Source organism: Furipterus horrens, unplaced genomic scaffold (genome assembly GCF_987537825.1).
Source record: "Furipterus horrens unplaced genomic scaffold, mFurHor1.1.pri manual_scaffold_5, whole genome shotgun sequence".
Classification (NCBI taxonomy): Eukaryota; Metazoa; Chordata; class Mammalia; order Chiroptera; family Furipteridae; genus Furipterus; species Furipterus horrens.
In genome coordinates this window covers 123,492,532-123,514,652 of record NW_028327175.1, presented here as the reverse complement: position 1 = coordinate 123,514,652, position 22,121 = coordinate 123,492,532, and the positions used below count along the sequence as shown (strand labels likewise).

The window sequence follows — 22,121 nt, the reverse complement described above, 5'->3', positions numbered from 1 at the left end:
TATACAGTTTCTTTGACTAAACCCTTCCCTTACTTATCCCCCTTCTCTACCTCCCCCCTCCCCCCTATTGACTGCTATTCTGCTCTTTGTTCTATTTAGTTCCTTTGTTTGTGCTGTTCTTTAGTTTCCTGTATTAGGTGATATCATATGGTATTTTTCTTTCTTTGCCTGGCTTATTTCACTAAGCATAATTCTCTCTAGTTCCATCCATGTTGTTGCAAATGGCAGGAGTTCCTTCTTTCTATCTGCTACATAGTATTCCATTGTGTAAATGTACCACAGTTTTTTGATCCACTCCTCTACAGATGGGCACTTAGATTGTTTCAGGCACTTAGCTATTGTAAATAGTGCCGCAATGAACATAGGGGTGCATAAGTTCTTTTTTATTTTTAATGTTTTTTATTGATTATATTGTTACAACAGTTCCGATTTTCTCCCCCTTGCTCCCCTCCACCCAGTACCCCCCCTCCCCTAGCAATCCCCCCAAGTCCATACCCCTGGTTCGTAAAAATTAACTATCCCCCCCCCTCAAATATTAGGACACTTTGAAATCTTGTAAAGGACAATGGGCGAAGGTCTCAAGCTCCTTTAGCTGCTTCAAGCTGGACATGGTCGTCGTCCTACCTACCCTTGGGTCCAGAAAACCCTAATAAGAGTGGGGGTGTGGAGGGGAGGGTGGCCTTCCCACATGGGGAAGGATCGTGCAGACTCCAGGTCAGTTGGCTGTCTCCGGTCAACAGCGTGCTTGGTTTAACAGGCTGGTGTCCTTCTCGTGTTCTGGGGGCAACAGATTTGGCGAAAAGGGTTAAAAGACATCATTCAATCCATAACTACTAGATGACAAAAGGCAGGGATTAATTTTTCAATGTTCCATATTAGGAAAAAAAAAAAAAAGGCTTCCTTGTAAGAAGGTGTGCTTTTTGATTTGGTGTTTCAAGATTCTTCGGGTATAATCCTAGTAGTGGAGTCCCTGGTTCAAAAGGGAGTTCCATTTTTAATCTTTTGAGGTAATTCCATACTGTTCTCCATAGTGGCTGCACCAGTCTCCATTCCCACCAACAGTGCAGTAGGGTTCCCGTTTCTCCACATCCTCGCCAGCACTTGTTGCTTGTTGATTTGTTGATGATGGCCATCCTGACTGATGTAAAATGGTATCTCATTGTGGTCTTTATTTGCATCTCCCTGATGGCTAATGATGTTGAGCATTTTTTCATGTGTCTATGGACCTTTTGTATGTCCTCTTCGGAGAAGTGTTTGTTCAGGTCCCTTGCCCATTTTTTAATTGGGTTGTTTGTTTTTTAATGTTGAGTCCTATCAGCTCTTTATATATTTTGGAGATCAGTCCCCTGTCTGTGATGTCATTGGCAAATATGTTTTCCCATATGGTTGGTTTCCTTTTCATCTTGCTGATGTTTTCTTTTGCTGAGCAGAAACTCTTTAGTTTGATGTAATCCCATTTATTTATTTTTTTCTTTATTTCTCTTGCTTTAGGAGATGTATCCATGAAGAGATTGTTACGTGAGATATCTGATATTTTCTTGCCTATGTTTTCCTCTAGGACTTTTATGGTGTCACGGCTTACATTTAAGTCTTTGATCCATCTTGAGTTTATTCTCGTGTGTGGTGTAAGTTGGTGATCTAGTTTCATTTTTTTGCAGGTTCCTATCCAGTTCTCCCAGCACCATTTGTTAAAGAGGCTCTTCTCACTCCTTTTTATGTTCCTTCCTCCTTTATCAAAGATTACTTGACCATAGAGGCCTGGGTTTATTTCTGGACTCTCTATTCTGTTCCACTGATCTATATGTCTGTTCTTATGCCAGTACCAGACTGTTTTGATTACCGTGGCTTTGTAGTATTGTTTGATTTCTGGTGTTGTGATTCCGCCTGCTGTGTTCTTCTGTCTCAAGATTGCTTTTGCTATTCGGGGTCTTTTTTGGTTCCATATGAATTTATGGAGTATTTGTTCTAGGTCTGTGAAATATGTCATTGGTATTTTAATAGGGATTGCATTGAATCTGTAAATTGCTTTGGGTAGTATGGCCATTTTGATGATGTTGATTCTTCGCATCCAAGAACATGATATTTCCTTCCATTTATTTGTTTCTTCCTTAATTTCTTTCTTCAATGTTATGTAATTTTCAGAGTACAGGTCTTTTATCTCTTTGGTTAAGTTTACACCGAGGTACTTTATTTTTCTTGTTGCTATAGTAAATGGTATTTTCTTTTTTGTCTCTGTCTCTGCTATTTTATTGTTGGTGTACAGAAATGCCTTAGATTTCTGTATATTTATTTTGTACCCTACGGTTTTGCCAAATTCACTTATTATATCGAGTAGTCTTTTAGTGGAGTTTATAGGATTTTCTAGGTATACTATCATGTCATCTGCATATAATGAAAGTTTTACTTCCTCTTTCCCAATTTGGATGCCTTTTATTTCTTTTTCTTGGCTGATTGCTGTGGCTAGGACTTCCAACACTATGTTGAAAAGGAGTGGAGAGAGTGGACAACCTTGTCTAGTTCCTGAGTTCAGGGGGAATGCTTTCAGTTTTTGTCCTTTGAGTATGATGTTGGCTTCAGGCTTCTCATATATAACCTTAATTATGTTAAGGTATGCTCCCTCTATTCCCATTTTGCTGAGTGTTTTCATGATAAATGGGTGTTGTACTTTATCAAATGCTTTTTCTGCATCTATTGATATGATCATGTGATTTTTGTCTTTCATTCTGTTTAGGTGATGTATTATATTTATTGATTTGCGAATATTAAACCATCATTGCATCCCTGGGATGAAGCCCACTTGATCATGATGTATGATCTTTTTGATGTATTGCTGGATCCTGTTTGCCAATATTTTATTGAGGATTTTAGCATCGATGTTCATCAGTGATATTGACCTGTAGTTTTGTTGTGTCTTGACCTGGTTTGGGGATTAGGATAATACTGGCTTCATAGAAAGAGTTTGGGATTTTCCCCTCTTCTTGGATTTTTTGGAACAGTTTGAGGAGGATAGGAGTTAGTTCTTCCCTGAATGTTTTGTAGAATTCGCCTGTGAAGCCATCCGGTCCAGGGCTTTTGTGTGCAGGGAGATTTTGGATTACTGTTTCAATTTCCTTTTTTGTTATTGGTCTGTTGAGACTTTCCACTTCTTCTTGATTCAGTTTTGGAAGGTTGTATGTTTCTAGAAATTTGTCCATTTGTTCTAGATTGTCAAACTTCTTGTCATACAGTTGTCTGAAGTATGTTGATATTTTTCTTGTGGTCTTCTAGTATTTGCTTTATGTATTTGGGTGCTGCTATGTTGCGTGCATATATGTTTACCAGGGTTACATCTTCTTGATGGATTTTCCCTTAAGTTTTATGAAATGTCCTTCTTTGACTCTTTTTATTGCCTTTGCTTTGAAATCCATTTTGTCTGATATGAAAACTGCTACCCCAGCTTTTTTTTTTATGTCTGTTTGCTTGGAATACTTTTTTATATTCCTGTACTTTCAGTCTATGTAAATCTTTGTTTTGGGGTGTCTTTCTTGTAGACAGCAAATATGTGGGTCCTGTTTTCTTATCCATTCTGTTACCTTATGTTTTTTAATTCAGGCATTTGTTCCATTTAAATTTAAGGTTATTATTGACATGTATTTATTCATTTTCCTTTGTACCTGTGTTTTTCTCTTCTTTTTTTCTTTTCTTTTTTTTTTTTTTCTTAAAACATGCCCTTTAGCATCTCTTGCAATGCTGGTTTGGTGAAGATGTATTCTTTTAGTCTTCCTTTTTCTGTGAAACTCTTTATTTCAACTTCCGTTTTGAATGACAGCTTTGCTGGGTAGAGTATTCTTGGTCGTAGGCCTTTGTTTTTCATTGCTTGAAATATTTTTGACCATTCCCTTCTAACTATAGTGTTTCTGTTGAGAAATTGGTCAATAGCCTTATCGGAGCTGCCTTGTATGTTATTTGCTATATTTCCCTTGCTGTTTTCAGGATTCTCTCTTTGTCTTGGAATGTTGCCATTTTAATTATGATTTTCCCTGGAGTGGGTTTTTGGGGGTTCCACTTCATTGAAACTCTCTGTGCTTCCTGAACTTGCATGACTTTTTCTCTCATCAGGTTGAGAAAATTTTCTGTCATTATTTCTCCTATCAGCTTTTCTGTTCCTTGTTCTAATTCTCCCTCTTTAATTCCAATGACTCTGATGTTGTTTTTCCTCATGCTATCCTGTAATCCCCTTACATCTTCTTTGTACTTTTTCAATCTTTTTTCCTTTTGTTGTATTGTCTGGGAATTTTTTTCTACATTATCCTCTAGCTCAGTGATCCGATCCTCTACTTCGTTTAGTCTGCTTTTAATTGATTCTACTGTGTTTTTCAGTTCAGAGATTGTATTCTTCATTTCTTCCTGATTCTTGTTAATAGTTTCTATGTCCTTTTTTATGTTGGTGTAGTTCTCTGCAAGTTCCCTGTCATTTTCTTGGAGCTGTTGGTAACTTCCTTGGAGGCAGTCATAGTTGTTTTTGAGGTTGTCGAGTATATTGAGCTTCTTCACCACCATTGTTTTGAATTCCGTGTCTGACATTTGGGCTATGTTTATTCCATCTACCTCTCTTTCTGGGGATTTCTTTTTTCTTTTCATTGAGAGGTTGTTTCTGCATCTTACCATGTTGGATTCTTCTTGTTTGTTTTTGTTTTTTGGATTTGTCTGCTTTGACCTCTCACCTTTGTGGTATGAGATTCTTTATAGGAGACTTGGGGTTTCGGTGGTGCAGTTTCTTTGAGCTCCTGAGCCTGATGTTCTTGGGGTACCCTTTATGTCATTTGTTTATGCTGTCTGGTTATATTTCATATGCTCTTTGTTAGGATCTTCCCTCTGGCTAGTTGATTGAGGGTCACTCTATCCACTTTGTCTTGAGTTCTTTTGTGGAGATGCTGTTAAAAACATAAGCCCACAGCCCAGTCAGGAGACCCACACCCTCAAAAATATCCCCCACCCTCTATCCCGCTATCGTCAGCCAATGAGCCAGTATTAATATAAATGAAGAGAGATTAGAGCTTTTATACTATAGGAAGAATAAATAGTAATTGTTGTTAAGGAGGAAAAATATGATTTTTGAGAGAGGGGATGATAGATTAATAATAGTTGAGTCTATGCAAGACAGTAGTTAATATTTACATTGTATGTTAATAATGATAGAAGAAAAGGAGGGAAGAATGCAGAATATAGTAAGAAAGTGGTATTTAATAGTATTAGATTTATATAGTAGTTATATTGTATTTATTTAGTGTGAAAGAAGGGCTAAACTAGACACACAAACAAATAAGCAAAAATTAAAAAGGAAGGATGAGAAGGAGAGATTGTATGAAACAAATTAAAGATATAGTTTTTAAGGCAAAAAAAATTTTTTAAAGTAAAAATTAAAATTAAAGTTAAATTTAAAATTAAAAATAAGAAATTAAAAAATATAAAATAAAATACAAATAAAGTAACTAAAATTAAAATTAAAATTAAAAAAGTATATAAAAGGAATGTTTTTACTCAGTTCAGCATTGTGTGTCATCATCTTTTTCTGCATCCATAGCTGCTCTAATGAGGCAGGCCAGAGGTTCCTGTTCCTTGCAGCAACGGTGTGCGCCAGCAATAGCCTGCACAGCATGTTCCTTTGGCGCCTGTTGGAGCCGGCCGAGGTGCTTTGGCGCGCGTGCCCATGAGCGTGCAAGGTGGCCTGAGCGTTAGCCTTAGGCCTGCTGAGCCACACTCCAGGAGTTGTTCTTTTGCCTCTTGGGGCAGGGTCCCAGACACTTGTGCACAGTGGAAATGAGCGTGTCAGTCGCTTCTGCCCGCCGTTCCCGCACCTGCCTGGGCGGGCACGAGCAGAGCCTGATCAAGTGGTCTGAGCTCTGGCCTAGTGCCCACTGGAGCTGGCCAGGGGTGTCTGTGCATGGTCTTCTGCGTGCCCAGAGGGCCCAACCTGCGCCCTTTGGGACACTTATCTTATGTCTGTTGGGGTGTGTCCGAGGGGCACCTGGACGCGTGGCCCTGCCTACCTGGGCCAGTGAATGAGGGCACTTCCCTATGCGTGCCCGCACGACCCAAGGGGAGGGTTGGGGAATGGGTCAGTGCTCTTCTGCACCTGCACTCCTCAAGAATGTCCTGTCTCCCCCAAACTTTTGTCCCCTTTCCACAGTTCACAAGAGAAAAATATTAAGGAAAATTACTTTCTTAAATGCACAGCAGTACACTGTTTCTTTTCTTTCAGCACCAATGCCACCTCATCGAGTTCTGTCTCTGCCAGCGGGCAGAGATCCGCTCTCCTCCTCATTCCTCTCTGGGGAAGCCTGTGGTCTCCAAAAAGCCTTTGTGTACTTACAGCTGCAGCTCGGGTAGCTACCCCAGTCAGAAATCCCGTCTCGTCCCTTTTTCCTCCGCTATCCTCACTAAACAGATTGTTCCCAGATGGTTTTCTCTAATCCAGCAATGCCAAGGCTCGACGCCTGCCAGTGTCCAGCTGCTCACTGAGATGTTCTGTCTGTAATTAGTCCAAACTACAGACGGGTCTCAGGAGCCAAAAAGCGCAGCCTCCCCTCACTCCTCCACCATCTTCCCCTTTAAAAAAAAAGAATTTTTAAAAATGAGGATATTTAATGGACCTCTGGGAGAACACCAAGCATAACGATATCTTCATCATAGGAATACCAGAAGGAGAAAAGAGACAGCAAGGAATTGAGAACCTATTTGAAGAAATAATTACTAAAAGCTTCTCTAACCTGGTGTAAGAAAAAAATACACAAGTCCAGGAAGCACAGGAGTTCAAAATAAGATGAACGCAAAGTGGCCTACAACAACACACATCATAATTAGAGTGGCAAAAATTAAAGACAAAAAAAAAAATCTCGGTGGTTCTGCAAAAGATGGCAGCGGAGTAGGTAGTGGTGTTGTCTGTTTGCTCCCATTATGGAAGGACTTGGAGTGCAAACATGGAGAGGATTGAGTGAGTGCAGATTTCAGACAGCGCAAACAGGGAAGAGAATGTGGGAGCAGTGTGAAGGAGAGCAGAAAGTTCGGCCTCTTTCACCAGGCTGAGTCACCAGGCTGAGTTGCTGTGCCTCTCAGCCCAGCTCCTCTTCCTCACCACACCTGAAAGGGACAGCTGCTGTCCCAGCTCATTCACTGGGATCTACTTGGAGCCTTCCCCCTGCCAAGGGCACACCAACCAGCAAAGTACTGGAGGGAGTCAGCAATAAGGTTTGGCTGAAACAGCCAGAGGCATGGGATGGGAAGACAGTGAACAGCCCAGACTATGAGAAACTGTATGAACTGAGTCTAGGTGGGGACTTCCTTGGCTGGCAACCCTGGGCTGACAGGTCTGCACTTGGGTGCTCGCATCAATGCTCCATGAAACAAAGGGGCAGAACTGAGCCACAGAGAGGGGCCCATATGGGAAACCTGTGGCAGAACTGCAAACTCGGTAAGGACCACAGGCGAGCCGGTGGCGTGGACAGATGTACAAGCAGGGACACGAGCCAGTGCTGCAGCTTGGAAATGGAGATAGGATTTGAGGCTGAGCAGAGATTATTGGCAGGTGCATGCTGGCCCACCAGCAGAACAGCATTGTTAGACAGGCCTGAGGAGGGCTGAGGGTGCCACAGGACCAGGGGTGAGGGGACTCAACTAAGTGCGGCTCACAGCAGAGCGGTGGCAGGCCCACGAGTGAGACACTAGCAACCCCAGGATCAAGCTGGATCTCCTCACAGCCAACAAACCAGAAAAGATTTGAAACCCATGGGATTTTGACCAGGGGCTGATCCAGAAGAAGAAGACTGTGCTCAAATGTTTAACTGAGTAAATACTCTTTCTTTTTTTCTTTTCTTCCCTTTTTTCTTCCCTTTGTTTTAAACTCTTTCTTTAATCTGACTTGTACCTTCTTGACCTCCTATCCTTCTTCTTTAATTTTTGTTTCTTTGTTTGTTTGTCTGTTTAGTTTATCCTCCCTCTCACACTAAACATAGAGCATATAACTGCTATATAAACCTAATACTATACATTTCCACTTTCTCACTTCATTCTGCATTATTCCCTCCCTTTTTCAACATACAGTATAAATATTACTCACTGTCTCGCATAGCATTGACCCTACTTGCTACTATTATTATTCTATCATCTTCCCTCTCAAAAATCATATTTCCTTCATTTAAAACAACTCTTATCTGTTTCTCCTATAGTATAATAGTCTTAACCTCTCTACATTTATATTAATACTGGCTCATTTGCTGCTGATAGTGGGATTGTGGGTGGGGGATATTTTTGAGGGTGTGAGTTTCTTACCTGCATTGTGTGTTTATGCTCTAACAGCATCTCCACGAAAAAACTCAAGACAAGGTGGGAAGAGTGACTCTCAATCAAATAGCCAGTGGGAAGGATCCACCAAAGAGTAACTGAAATACAATCAGACAGTTTAAACAAATGGCATAAAGGGCATCCCAAGAGCGTCAGACTCAGCAGATCAAAGAGACTGCACCACTGAATCCCCCAGGTTTCCTATAAATAATCTCAAACCACAAAGGCGGGAAATCAAAGAAGACAGACCTAATAAACAACAACAAACAAAAAGAATCCAACATAGGGAGACACAGAAACAACCTCCCAATGAAAGGAAAAGAGGAATCCCCAGAAAGAGAGATAGATGGAATAGATATATCAGACATGGAATTCAAAAGAATGGTTACAAAGAAGCTCAGTGACCTTGACAATCTCAAAAAAACTGACAAACTCCATGGAAATTACCAGCAACTCCAAAGAAACTACAAAGAATTGCAAGGAAGCTACAAGGAACTTACAGAGAACTACACCAACATATAAAAGGACATAGAAACTATTAATAAGACCAGGAAGAAATGAAGAATACAATTTCTGAACTGAAGAACACAGTAGAATCAATCAAAAGCAGGATAAACAAAGCAGAGGATCGGATCAGTGACTTAGAGGACAATGTAGAAAAAAATTCTCAGACAATACAACAAATTGAGAAATGTTAAAAAGAATGAAGGGGGTTTAAGAGATCTGCAGGACAACATGAAACTAAACAACATTAGAATCATAGGAATACAAGAAGGAGAAGAGGAGGAACAAGGGATAGAAAACCAGACAGAAAAAATACTGACATAAAATTTTCCAAACCTCACGAGAGAAAAAGTCATTCAAGTCCAGGAAGTACAGAGGGTCCCCATGAAGATGAACCCAAAAAGGCTCACTTCAAGATGCATCATAATTAAAATGGCAACATTCAAAGACAAAGAGAGAATCCTAAAGGCAGCAAGAGAAAAACAGCATATAACATACAAGGGAGCTCCCATAAAGCTACCAACTGATTTCTCAACAGAAACACTACAAGCCAGAAGAAATGGCAAAAAAATATTTCAAGCAAAGAAAAACAAAGGCTTACAGCCAAGACTACTCTACCCAGCAAGCCTCTCTTTCAAAATGGAAAGTGAAATAAAGTTTCTCCATAAAAGGAAGACTAAAAGAATACATCTCTAACAAACCAGCATTGCAAGAGATGCTAAATGGAATGCTTTAAGAAAAAGGAAGAAAAGAGAGAGGGAGAGAAACACAGGTACAAAAAGAACTGAATAAATACCTGTCAATAATAACATTAAATGTAAATGGATTAAATGCTCCAATTATAAGACATAGGGTAGTGGAATGGATATGAAAACATGACCCACATATATGCTGTCTAGAACAGACACACCTCAAAACAAAAGATTTACACAGACTGAAAGTGAAGGGATGGAAAAAGTGTTCCAAGCAAACAGACATGAAAAAAAAAGCTGGGGTAGCAATACTTATATCAGACAAAATGAATATCACAGCAAAGGCCATAAAAAGAGACAAAGAAGGACATTTCATAATACTTAAGGGAAAATCCATCAAGAAGATGTAACCCTGGTAAACATATATGCACCCAACATAGCAGCACCCAAATATATAAGGAAAATACAAGAAGACTACAAGAAAAATATCAACGACAACACACTCATAGTAGGGGACTTTAACACCCATTATGAACAATAGACAGATCTTTGAAACAAAGAAACACCAAGGATATTGAGGCATTGAACAACACATTAAACCACATGGACTTAACTGATATATATAAAACTTTTCACCCCAAAGAAGTAAAATATACATTCTTTTCAAATGCACATGGGACATGTTCAAAGATAGACCACATGACAAGACACAAAACAAGCCTCAACAAATTCAAAAAAATTCAAATCATATCAAGCATCTTTTCAGACCACAATGCCTTGAAACTAAGAATCAACCTCAAGGAAAAAAAATTAAAGACATCCAAACTCATGAAGAATGAATAACATGCTATTAAATAATGAATGGGTTAACAATGACATCAAGGAAGAAATAAAGAAATTTCTAGAAACTAATGATAATGAACACACAACAGCCCAAAACCTATGTGACACAGCAAAAGCAGTCTTTAGAGAAAAGTTCATAGCATTACAGGCATATCAGAGAAGGATAGAAGAATCTCAAATAAAAATCTAACCCTTCAGCTACAAGAACTAGAACAACAACAAACAAAGTCCAGGGTGAGTAGAAGGAAGAAAATTATCAAGATCAGAGCAGAATTAAGTGACATACAAACTAAACAAACAATTCAAAAGATTAACAGAAATAGGAGCTGGTTCTCTGAAAAAATAAATAAAATCGAGAAGCCTTTAGCCAGACTCATCAAGAAGAAAAGAGAAAGGACTTAAATAAACAAATCAGAAATGAAAGAGAAGAAATCACAACCAATATCAAAGAAATACAAAGGATTGTAAGAAATTACTACTTTACAACTTAGATGAAATGGACAAATTTCTAAAAACATATAATTTCCCCAAACTGATCAAGAAGAAGTAGAAAGCCTGAAGAGACCAATAACAAAGAGTGAAATTGAAAGAGTAATCTAAAATCTCCCGGCACACAAAAGCCCTGCACCAGATGGCTTCACAGGTGAATTTCACAAAACATTTAGGGAAGAACTAACTCCTACCCTCCTCAAACTATTCCAAAAAATCCAAGAAGAGAGAAAAATCCCAAACTCTTTCTATGAAGCCAGTATTACCCCAATTCCTAAACCAGGTCAAGACACAACAAGAAAAGAAAACTACAGGTCAATATCACTGATGAACATCGATGCTAAAATCCTCAATAAAATATTGGCACACAGGATCCAGCAATACGTCAAAAAGATCATACACCACGATCAAGTGGGATTCACCCCAGGGATGCAAGGATGGTTTAATTTTCGCAAATCAATAAATATAATACACCACCTAAACCAAATTAAAGACAAAAACCACATGATCATATCGACAGATGCTTAAAAAGCATTTGATAAAGTACAACACTCATCTATGATGAAAACACTCAGCAAAATGGGAATAGAGGGAGCATACCTTAACATAATTAAGGCTATATATGAGAAGCCTGAGGCCAACATCATACTCAATGGACAAAAACTGAAAGCATTCCCCCTGAAATCAGGAACTAGACAAGGCTGTCCACTCTCTTCATTCCTATTCAACATAGTGTTGGAAGTCCTAGCCACAGCAATCAGACAAGAAAAAGAAACAAGAGGCATCCAAATTGGGAAAGAAGAAGTATATCTATCATTATATGAAGATGACATGATAGTATACCTAGAAAACCCTATAAACTCCACTGAGACTACTCAATATAATAAGTGAATTTGGCAAAATAGCAGGATACAAAATACATATACAGAAAACTAAGGCATTACTGTACACCAACAATAAAATATCAGAGACAGAGACAAAAAAGAAAATACCATTTACTATAGCAACAGGAAAAATAAAGTACCTAGGAATAAACTTAACCAAAGAGATAAAAGACCTGGACACTGAAAATTATGCAACATTGAAGAAAGAAATTAAGGAAGAAACAAATAAATGGAAGAAAATACCATGATCTTGGATGGGAAGAATCAACATCATCAAAATGGCCATACTACCCAAAGCAATTTACAGATTCAATGCAATCCCTATTAAAATACCAATGACATATTTCACAGACCCAGAACAAATACTCCAAAAATTCATATGGAACCAAAAAAGACCCCGAATAGCAAAAGCAATCTTGAGACAGAAGAACACAGCAGGAGGAATCACAACACCAGACATCAAACAATACTACAAAGCCACTGTGATCAAAACAGTCTGGTACTGGCATAAGAACAGAATTATAGATCAATGGAACAGAATAGAGAGCCCAGAAATTAACCCAGGAATATACGGTCAACTCATATTTAATAAAGGAGGAAGGAACATAAAATGGAGTGAGAAGAGCCTCTTCAACTAATGATTTTGGGAGAACTGGACAGGCACGTGCAAAAAAATGATACTAGACCACTAACTTACACCAAAACCAGAATAAACTCAAGATTGATCTAAAACTTAAATGTAAGCCGTGACACCATAAAAGTCCTAGAGGAAAACATAGGCAGTAAAATTTCAGATACCCCACATAACAATATTTTCACAGAAACATCTCCTGAGGCAAGAGAAATAAATGAAAAAATAAACAAATGGGACTACATCAAACTAAAGTGTTTCTGCTCAGCCAAAGAAAACATCAGCAAGATGAAAAAGGAAACCAACCATATGGGGAAACATATTTGCCAATGATATCTCAGACAAGGGACTGATCTCCAAAATATATAAAGAGCTTATATGACTCAACATCAAGAAAACAGACAACCCAATTAAAAAATGGGCAAAGGAACTGAACAAGCACTTCTTCAAAGAGGACATACAGCAGGTCCATAGACACATCAAAGAATGCTCAACATCACTAGCCATCAGAGAGATGCAAATAAAAACCACAATGAAGGCCCTGGCTGCTGTAGCTCAGTAGATTGAGCATCAGCCTGCGAGCCAAGTGTCGCTGGTTCAATTCCCAGTCAGGGCACATTATTAGGTTGCACATCAGGTCCCCAGTTGGGGATGCAAGTGAGAGGCAACCACACAGTGATGTTTCTTTCCCTTTCTTTCTCCTTTCCCCTCTCTCTAAAAATAAATAAACAAACAAATAAATTTTTTTAAAAGTAACATCAGATCTTTAAAAAAAATAAAACCACAATGAGATACCACTTTACACCAGTCAGAATGGCTATCATCAACAAATCAACAAACAAGTGCTGGCGAGGATGTGGAGAAATGGGAACCCTAGTGCACTGTTGGTGAGAATGCTGACTGGTGCAGCCACTGTGGAAAACAGTATGGAATTACCTCAAAAAACTAAAAATGGAACTGCCTTTTGAACCAGCGATTCCACTGCTAGGATTATACCCGAAAAATCCTAAAATCCTAATTCAAAAAACTTATGCACCCCTATGTTCATAGCAGCACTGTTACAATAGCTAAGTGCTGGAAACAGCCTAAGTGCCCATCTGTAGATGAGTGGATCAAAAAACAGTGGTACATTTACACAATGGAATACTATGCAGCAGAGAGAAAGAAGGAACTCCTGCAACAACATGGATGGAACTAGAGAGAATTCTGCTTAGTGAATTAACCCAGGCAAAGAAAGAAAAATACCATATGATATCACTTAATACAGGAAACTAAAGAACAACATAAACAAATCAACTAAATAGGACAAGGAGCAGAATAGCAGTCAATAGGGTGGAAGGGGGGAGGAGAGAAGGGGGATAAGTAAGGGAAGGGTTTAGTCAAGGAACATGTATAAATGACTCATGGAGATGGACAATGGGGAGGGATATGATTGCAGGAGAAGGGGTGGGCTGGTTGGGGGGGAGCAATCGGGGAAAAATGGGACAACTGTAATTGAGAAAGAAAAAAAAATTTAAAAAAAATAATAATTTTTATAAAAATGAAAAAAGAAGATTTTCCATCATAAAATGGACATAGTACACTCAAAGGATCTTTCCCTGAAACTATCAATACCACATTCGCTTTGCCAATAAACTACCATTTCAGCAACTCAACATCATCTGTCATATTGAAGCTCATGTCATTAATTTGGATATACACTGAGTGAGTCTTAAAAATGAGTAGGAAATACCCCGGCTCCAGGCATGGGTAAATGCACAGGGACAAAAGAGATTATGACTCAATTATGTACCTGCAGGTACTTCAGTGTGGCTGGAGTATACAGTGTGAGATAGGGGGTGGCAGACAATGAGGCTGAAGAGAGAGCGAGAGGCAGGAGCCAGGCTTCAGGATAGACTTTGAGTGAGCATTAAGCCTAGACCACCTTTGGATTCAGTCATTCTTGAGGGAAGTGTCCGAGATGTATTGGGATTACCATCCATTTCTGGCACATGATGGTCAACATGCACATAACCAGCATCTATCTCCACTTCACTTTGGAGGGAAAAAAAAAAAAAAAAAACTGCAAAAGGAATTTTCTCAAGTACCTGTGGGAGCAGTGAGGTAACTACATGGAAACTGAAGGTCAATTCACAGGACCTGAAGGTCGGCAAAACTGCCTCTTATTCTGGTTATTCACTGTGTACAGACAATCTTGTCTTTGCCTGCATTACAGGGACACTTGCCTTTATCTACTGGCACTTTCTGTGAGTGATACCCCTACCCTATTGTAACTACCACACATCTCAAGAATCTTGTACTACAGAATATTTGAAAAGTGAGATTAAGGTGGAAAGTGATGGTCAGACTTTATAGAGATCAATGTGATGATCATGTGGAGAATGACTTAATGGAGGTGGGACTAAGAAAGAGAAAACTCAGGAACTCTGGCAGTGCTGATAGAGGCTGGCAAGGAGCAGAGAGGCTCTATAGGTATTTAGAATTTTCAGGATCCAGTGACCAACTGCACATGAAGAAGAAGAGAAAAGAGACTATGATGATGCCTGGGTTTCAGGTTTTGGAGCCCTGATGATGTCATATAAGGAGATGTGGAGTAAATGAGGGGCATCTTGTTTGGAGAGAAGGCATGTGAAATATTCAACAGGTAATGAGAGGAAAGGATCTGGAGCTCAAAAAAGATTGGGCTAGAAATAGACATTAGGAAGCTATCAGTGTAGAGACAGAATTAATAGATTAACCCATCCAGGGGGAAGAGAGAATAAAATGCTAGGAACACCAGTATCCCACAGCAGCTAAAGGGAGGGAAGCCCAGAGAAGAGCCTGAGAAGAACAAATGCAGAAGTAGCCCAGGCTGGGATCCCAGGGGACAGAGAGGCCACTGCAGGAAGGACAGGTGATCAATGTCATCACACATTCCAGTACTCACTCCAGTGAATGAGAAGTGTCAGCTCGATGCAGATATAGAGGGTGACATGACATTTTCAGAGCAATTTCAGCAAATTGATGGGATGAAGCTGGATGTCAATAGATTGAGGAGTCAGTCAGAAGATGGAAAATGGAGACAGTATCTTGGGCTAGTTTTGAATAGATTTTTCTGTGGTGGGAAAGGAAGCACTAAGACAATAGTAGTTATTTTCAAACCAGGCTGATTAAAAAATCACCTGGGAGAAGTTTCAAAACATATTGATTCCTGGGATCACCCCATCACAGACTGCATTAGTTGCTCTGTGGCATGGCCTAGTCATCTGCTGCTGTTGACGCTTGAGGACCTCTGTGCAGGCATTGACAGAGTGTTGTTACAAAACTGTTATTCCAAACATGGAAATGGTGATGGCAGACAGCAGACAGGCCAAGGATAAAAGTGCAGGAGGTCTGACAGGCACAACAGCAGAACCCCTGAATGGGTGGAGGAACTGGTCTTGGGATATAGGTGAGTTCTCCTTCCTTATAGGCTTTTCCTCTGAATTGATGAGGGAGGAGGAGGAAGGTGTGGGTTTCAGGTCAGGAGGAAGAGGAAGAAGAGGGAATTTTCCTGCTGTCTATAATTTTATCTGTAAAGCAGATGGAAATGGTGGCAGTGAGCTTGGTGAAAAGAAAGGTTAGAGCTCTGCCTGCAGTGGACCTACAGGAGCAAGCATCCCCCAGCTGGGGCTGAAGGCTGGGAGTTTGTGTGTGAGCGACCCTGAAAGATAAATTCCATGAGAGCAAGGCCTTTGTCTGTGCTGGTCACCGCTGTGTCACCGAGACTGAACCTGGTGCACTTGGTAAATGCTGAGATGCATGAGTGTGTCAAGGCACCAGTCTGTGACATTTCATTTCTTCAGCACCATTTGGCAGGCCAGGGACAAAGCTGTGAAATGACTCAGTGAAGTTGGGTGTAGGGTTCCAGGGTAACCTCGCCCAGAGTGAAAGATGGACTCTTATCACGGGGTTCAGAGGGTCATGCAAGAGACCAGACAGGAAGGGAGGTTATCTTGAGAGCAACAGGCAGGGAGACCGGAGAGACTAGGACAGATCTGCTTTTCTAAAAGTCCCCTCTGGGTTTTGAGGAGATTACTGTGAGGGGAATGAGACACGAGAGTTGCATAATCCTGGGAGACTCTGTGGGAGCAGAGAGTCAGTTTCAAGAAGGCAAATGCCAAGCCATTCTTTATAATAATTGCCCAAATCTGGGCCTGGCTGCTTTGAGGGGCAATGAGCGCCCTGTCTATTTTGGGGGGATGCTGGGCTGACATGTCTGAGATACACTCCATGGATCCAGGGAACCCCCTTCTCCTCAGGGAGCCCTGTGGCCTCAGCTGGATAGGACCCACCTCTCTTCTGCTCACCAAATTATTGTGCTGTATTTAAAAGCCAAAGAGGAATATAAACCCAGCCCAAGGAGAAAATGTTTTGGGTATTAAATAAAAGGCATGTTTTCATCCTGCAATGAAAACGCTATGATCTTGGAACACAATTTGCATAAACAGACAGTTTGGCTATAAACAACGTCACCAGTAACTGGTATTTACATATAGAACAACTCAGTCAAAACCCAATTAAAGGCTCTGATGGATTGGGGATTGTCAAAACATTTAAAAGGCTTCACAGCAGCCAGGAGAGTTATATGTCTAGGTTGGACCAAGAGTTCCTGATTTCTCCACCCATCTGCTTTTCTCCGGTACCCACCCTCCTACTAGACCCAATGACCCCCCCCCCAGCCCACCCCCCAGTCTGGCAGCCTGGCCCCCGATAGGAGCAAGGGATCTCTAAGTAACCCACTGGTCTTGGGGACTCCACAAGAATTCGAGAGAGAAGGGAACAGGGCCCAGGCCATGGTTGAGGGTGTGCCATGTGGAAAACAGTGACAAGGGTCCCTTGTAGAGACTGGGCACATGACACTGCCAAGAGAATCCAGGCAATAGTGACACCTGAGGTTGGGCCATCAGCACTACTGTAGTTGCAGGTTCCAAACCTTCTTATCAATTGGTTGAGGAACAAGATCAGGGGTTGTGTGCCCTGCCTGATGGGGAAGAGCTATGCTAGTCAGGGTCAGAGGCCAGCCATAGAAACTGAGTACACCTGTTGGGAAAATTAGGGTTGGCTTTTATAGGAGCAGAAACCAAAGGGAAAGAGGTTCACCCAGGACGTGCTGGAGACAACGAAGCCTTAGGCAGACAGATTACTAGTGTAACCCTCCAAAGCATTCCTGCAGGAGGCACAATAGGATCTGGTGAGCCTTTGGAAGACTCCAGCTCAGAGAGGCTCAGGAAGCCAGAGTTAGCGGACAAATGCCAGTATCCTAGTGCTGGGAAGGGCTGCAGTACGCACTCTGACAATGATGCTCTGGAGGGAAGGAGACTGGATGGATGTCTTTTATAATGCAAGCTGTGAGTGGAAACCTGAAGGCCAAGTAGCACAGAGCAAGCTCTGATGCATAGATGGAAAGAAGGGAAGGAAGGAAGGAAGGAAGGAAGGAAGGAAGGAAGGAAGGAAGGAAGGAAGGAAAGAAGGAAGGATGGAAGAAAGGAAGGAAGGAAGGAAGGATGGAAGGAAGAGGGGTGTCCCAGAATCTTCCAGGATTGGCATACTATGGCCCCACCAAAGCCTCAGAAAGATTATTAGTAATAGACTATTGATTTCTGCCCTTAGATTGGGAAGTGCAAAAGAGCAGTAGATAAGCTACTCTTTGCCACTCCCAAGCAAATGATCTGTCTTGCCGCTGTCTAGCAGATTCACAACCATGGATTTTGCATCTTTCATTCCCCAGATTTTAAAAAATCAAGTGAGTACTTACTATGTGCCAGACACTTTGCTAAGCATCTTGCACATGTGATCCCTTGTACATTGATCCTAACCTCTGCACACACATTAATAAAAAGAAGGACCTGATATAACAAATAAACTCCACAGCCTACAGATGGTTGGTGTGCTATGGCCATCACTGCGAATGTGTCATTTTCATAGTGCAACAACAACAAAATAATGCCTCACTATGTACCCAGCCTAATATGAGGTGCCTTACATTCAGAGTTTCATTGAATTCTAAAACATTCCTAAGAGGAAAGCACTATTATCCCCATTTTACAATGAAAAAACTGAAGCTTAGAGAGTCAAAGACCTTTGTTCAAGTTGCTTCTGGTTTCTGACTATGGGTCATCTTATTTTAAAGTGTCTCGTTGCAACTGTTGAGATCCTAGTTCAAGTGAGAAAAATAAAACTAAACTGACTTCACCCCATTGCTCTATCACCACTAAATTGCAGCTTTAGTACTGCCTGTCCAATCAGCTCTTGCATCCCCACTAAATCCCAACCCACCCAACAAGCCAAACCATGGGGATCAAGGGCATTAGAAGAAGAATTGGAAATATATGGACATTTTCTTTCTTCATGTGGGCTCAAGCCCATTGCTATTATACCTAACATTGAAAGTTAAACAATTCAGATGTGGAGAAATGGGAACCCTACTGCACTGTTGGCGGGAATGCAGACTAGTGCAGCCACTACGGAAAACAGTATGGAATTACCTCAAAAAACTAAAAATGGAACCGCCTTTTGAACCAGCGATTCCACTGCTAGGATTATACCCGAAAAATCCTAAAACCCTAATTCAAAAAAACTTATGCACCCCTATGTTCATAGCAGCACTGTTTACCATAGCTAAGTACTGGAAACAGCCTAAGTGCCCATCTGTAGATGAGTGGATAAAAAAACTGTGGTACATTTACACAATGGAGTACTATGCAGCAGAGAGAAAGAAGGAACTCCTGCCATTTGCAACAACATGGATGGAACTAGAGAGAATTATGCTTAGTGAAATAAGCCAGGCAAAGAAAGAAAAATACCATATGATATCACCTAATACAGGAAACTAAAGAACAACACAAACAAACGAACTAAATAGGACAAAGAGTAGAATAGTAGTCAGTAGGGAGGAGGAGGGAGGGAGAGAAGGGGGATAAGTAAGGGAAGGGTCTAGTCGGGGAACCTGTATGAATGACTCATGGACATGGACAACGGGGAGGGATATGATTGCGGGAGAAGGGTTGGGCCGCGGTGGGGAGCAATGGGGGAAAAATGGGACAACTGTAATTGAAAAACCAAAAAATAAAAGAAAAAAAAATAAAGAAAGTTAAACAATTCAACCTTTTGTTCCCATAGATTAGGATTACAAGTTTCAGTAATATATTCATCAATACTAATTTCTGTTATACAAAAGAAGGTGACATATATTGTTTTGATTCAACTTAATACATATTTATTGATCATGTGCTGTCAAGGAACTGTTCAATGTTAGGGAATTTTGCTTTGTTTCAAAGTAAATCCTCAGTTTCTCCTCTGAGTGAATTGGTATAGATCAGGGGTAGGCAAACAACAGCCATAGGGCTGCCCATGTTTTGGTAAAGACTGTCATTAGAACACAGCCGCCTCATTCATTTAATGAATGAATGTCTATAGCTGCTGCGACTCGACTGAGTGATTGTAGCCAAGACTTTATGGCTGGCATAGCCTAGAATATTCACTATCTGGCCCTTTATTAAAAAGTTTACTGACCTCTGGCCTAGATGGTGTGAGGTCCTTTTCCAAATGGATATTTCTGGGTTGTATGTTTTGTTCTGAAGGATGGAGAAATTCAGTGGCATCCCAAAGAAGATTCCAAGGCAGAAGGAATCTGGTCTTTGCTCTTTCTCTCTGCCTTCCCATGCACAAAGCATAATAACATCTTTGATTTCCTTTCCCCACTGGAGCTGCCCCCATCTTCACTGTGTTTTTGCAGGGAGGAGCTTGCTCTGGCCAGTCTTCTCAGCCTCCTTCAGTCAGCTGTTTCATCTCTCCCTTCCAAAAGCCCATAGATAAGAATGGTGGAGGGGCCACTGCTTTCAGAGTGATCTCTGGGAAACTCAGAACTATAAGGAAGCTGAGGAAGGGCTTGGTTGTCCCATAAGATAGTGAGTCCCCCATCCCTGGATGTATACAAGCAGATGGGACTGTGAAGGCTCCTCAGACCCCAGATCTTGAATTTTATTTTTTATGATGAAAAAGGTTTTATATGGACAACACAAACTAAACAAGAACACCATAAACAAGGAGGCTCAGCCAAAAAAGCTTCTATAAGTAGCAAATAGGGAACTATTTAAGCAGTGGCATCAAAAAACAAAACCATACTTGCAAATCTAATTTGGAAATTAGCCCTTTTTAAGTGCAGGAAGAAGTTAGGGGAGAAACCCTACATGAAATTTTTTTTTAAATATACACACCTACCTCTTCATACTTCTTTTGTCCATTTTCCTCACAAGGAACAAATCAAAGGAAAAGCCCAGGCTCTCTTCCTAAAGTCCCCACATTTATTATGGACTTGTTAGAGAATCCCGAAATGGGGCTTGGATTTAAGGAGGCAGACTTCACTTTCCTCGTCACTCCTGACAAGTTACCAAGGAAATACTTGGGACACAGGCACGAAATTCCAGAAGAGGCAAGGAAAAATATGGCTCATTTAACTTATACATGGTACACAAGGGCATCAGTTTCTCCAAATACACTTACACCTGGGTCCTTCACTAGATTCTTAGCAGACTTCTCACATACAGGACCAGAGTTCTAGCAAGCTTTGAGACATACAGAAAAGCAATATTCTGATCCAGGACGCACTGGGTCAGTCACTTCATGTCTTACAAGACAGTCACACATGCCAGCCCCAAGCAAGTCCTCAGGAGCCCACAGCTGTTTGCTTTGTTGACTGGAAGGTTGGGTTTTCTCCCTCCTAGGTTTTGTCCTTGTTGCTGCCACTGCTGAGCTCTCCACTGGTTCCTCTGGACTCATTACAGCTGCTCCACACAAGCATGTGTGTACGGGTAAGTGTGTGTAATTTATTGTTCCTCTGCTGCTGGCTTCTCAACCTGTGACTCTGGAGGAATCGGATATTGGACCTCCTCTGTACTGAGGGCTATTTTATCTGGTTGGAGCCACCTCTTGAATGTTCCAAGGTGCTCTCATCAGAATCAAGTCCATCCACGAAGAACTCTGATGCTAACTTTTCCTGGAGGGACTGACCCCAGCATTCCTCCTTGGTTTGGGCCAGGGTTCGAAGCATGTCCTTAGGAGTCACTTCCTGATTGGAACCTTTGATTCATCTCAGTTTCTTCTCTAGAAATGCTAAATATACTTCTGAATCCTGCGAGGGAGCCCAGGGCTTTACGGCTGGCTGAGTAGCAAAGTCTGGGGCCTCCCTCTGGCCTGTGCCTGCGGGGTAAGAACCCATAAAGGAGTCTGAGAAGGCAGTTTTGGCACCATCCTCTGGGTCAGGATTTGGCAGAAAGGAACAGATTTCAGCCCAAATATCTGGGCCAGGTTTTGTGGCTGTAGAGTCAATGCTCTCAAACATTTTCATCTGGAATTTGAGTGCAACAGCCTGCTCAGCAGCCCGCAAAGCCTCAGCTCAGCTCTGTCTCTCAGGCGGGTAGAAATCCCAGATCTTGAATTTTGCAGCTTCTCGAACATTGTCCTAACTCAAGTTCATATTGTCACTGCCCTTATGTTCAACAGCCACCCCCTCACCAAATGACCTCCCTATGTCAGGCCTGGTGCCCTCTAATCTATCCTCCAATAGCAGCAAGGGCCAGCTTTACAAATTCCAAATTTGACCTTGTCTCTCCCAGAGCTAAATTTCTTCAAAAGCCACCTATTGCACCCAGGATAATACCCAAACCCTATCTTAGCATTTCCTCATCCTTTGGCCCTACTGAATTCTGAGCTCATCTATATACACCACCTCCCGGGCTC

General features: G+C 41.1%; 1 pseudogene; it reads right to left on the bottom strand.

Annotated features, from left to right (window-relative positions):
- Window positions 1-21,208: 21,208 nt before the first annotated feature.
- Window positions 21,209-21,735, bottom strand: LOC150009732 (coiled-coil domain-containing protein 32 pseudogene; annotated as a pseudogene).
- Window positions 21,736-22,121: the final 386 nt, after the last annotated feature.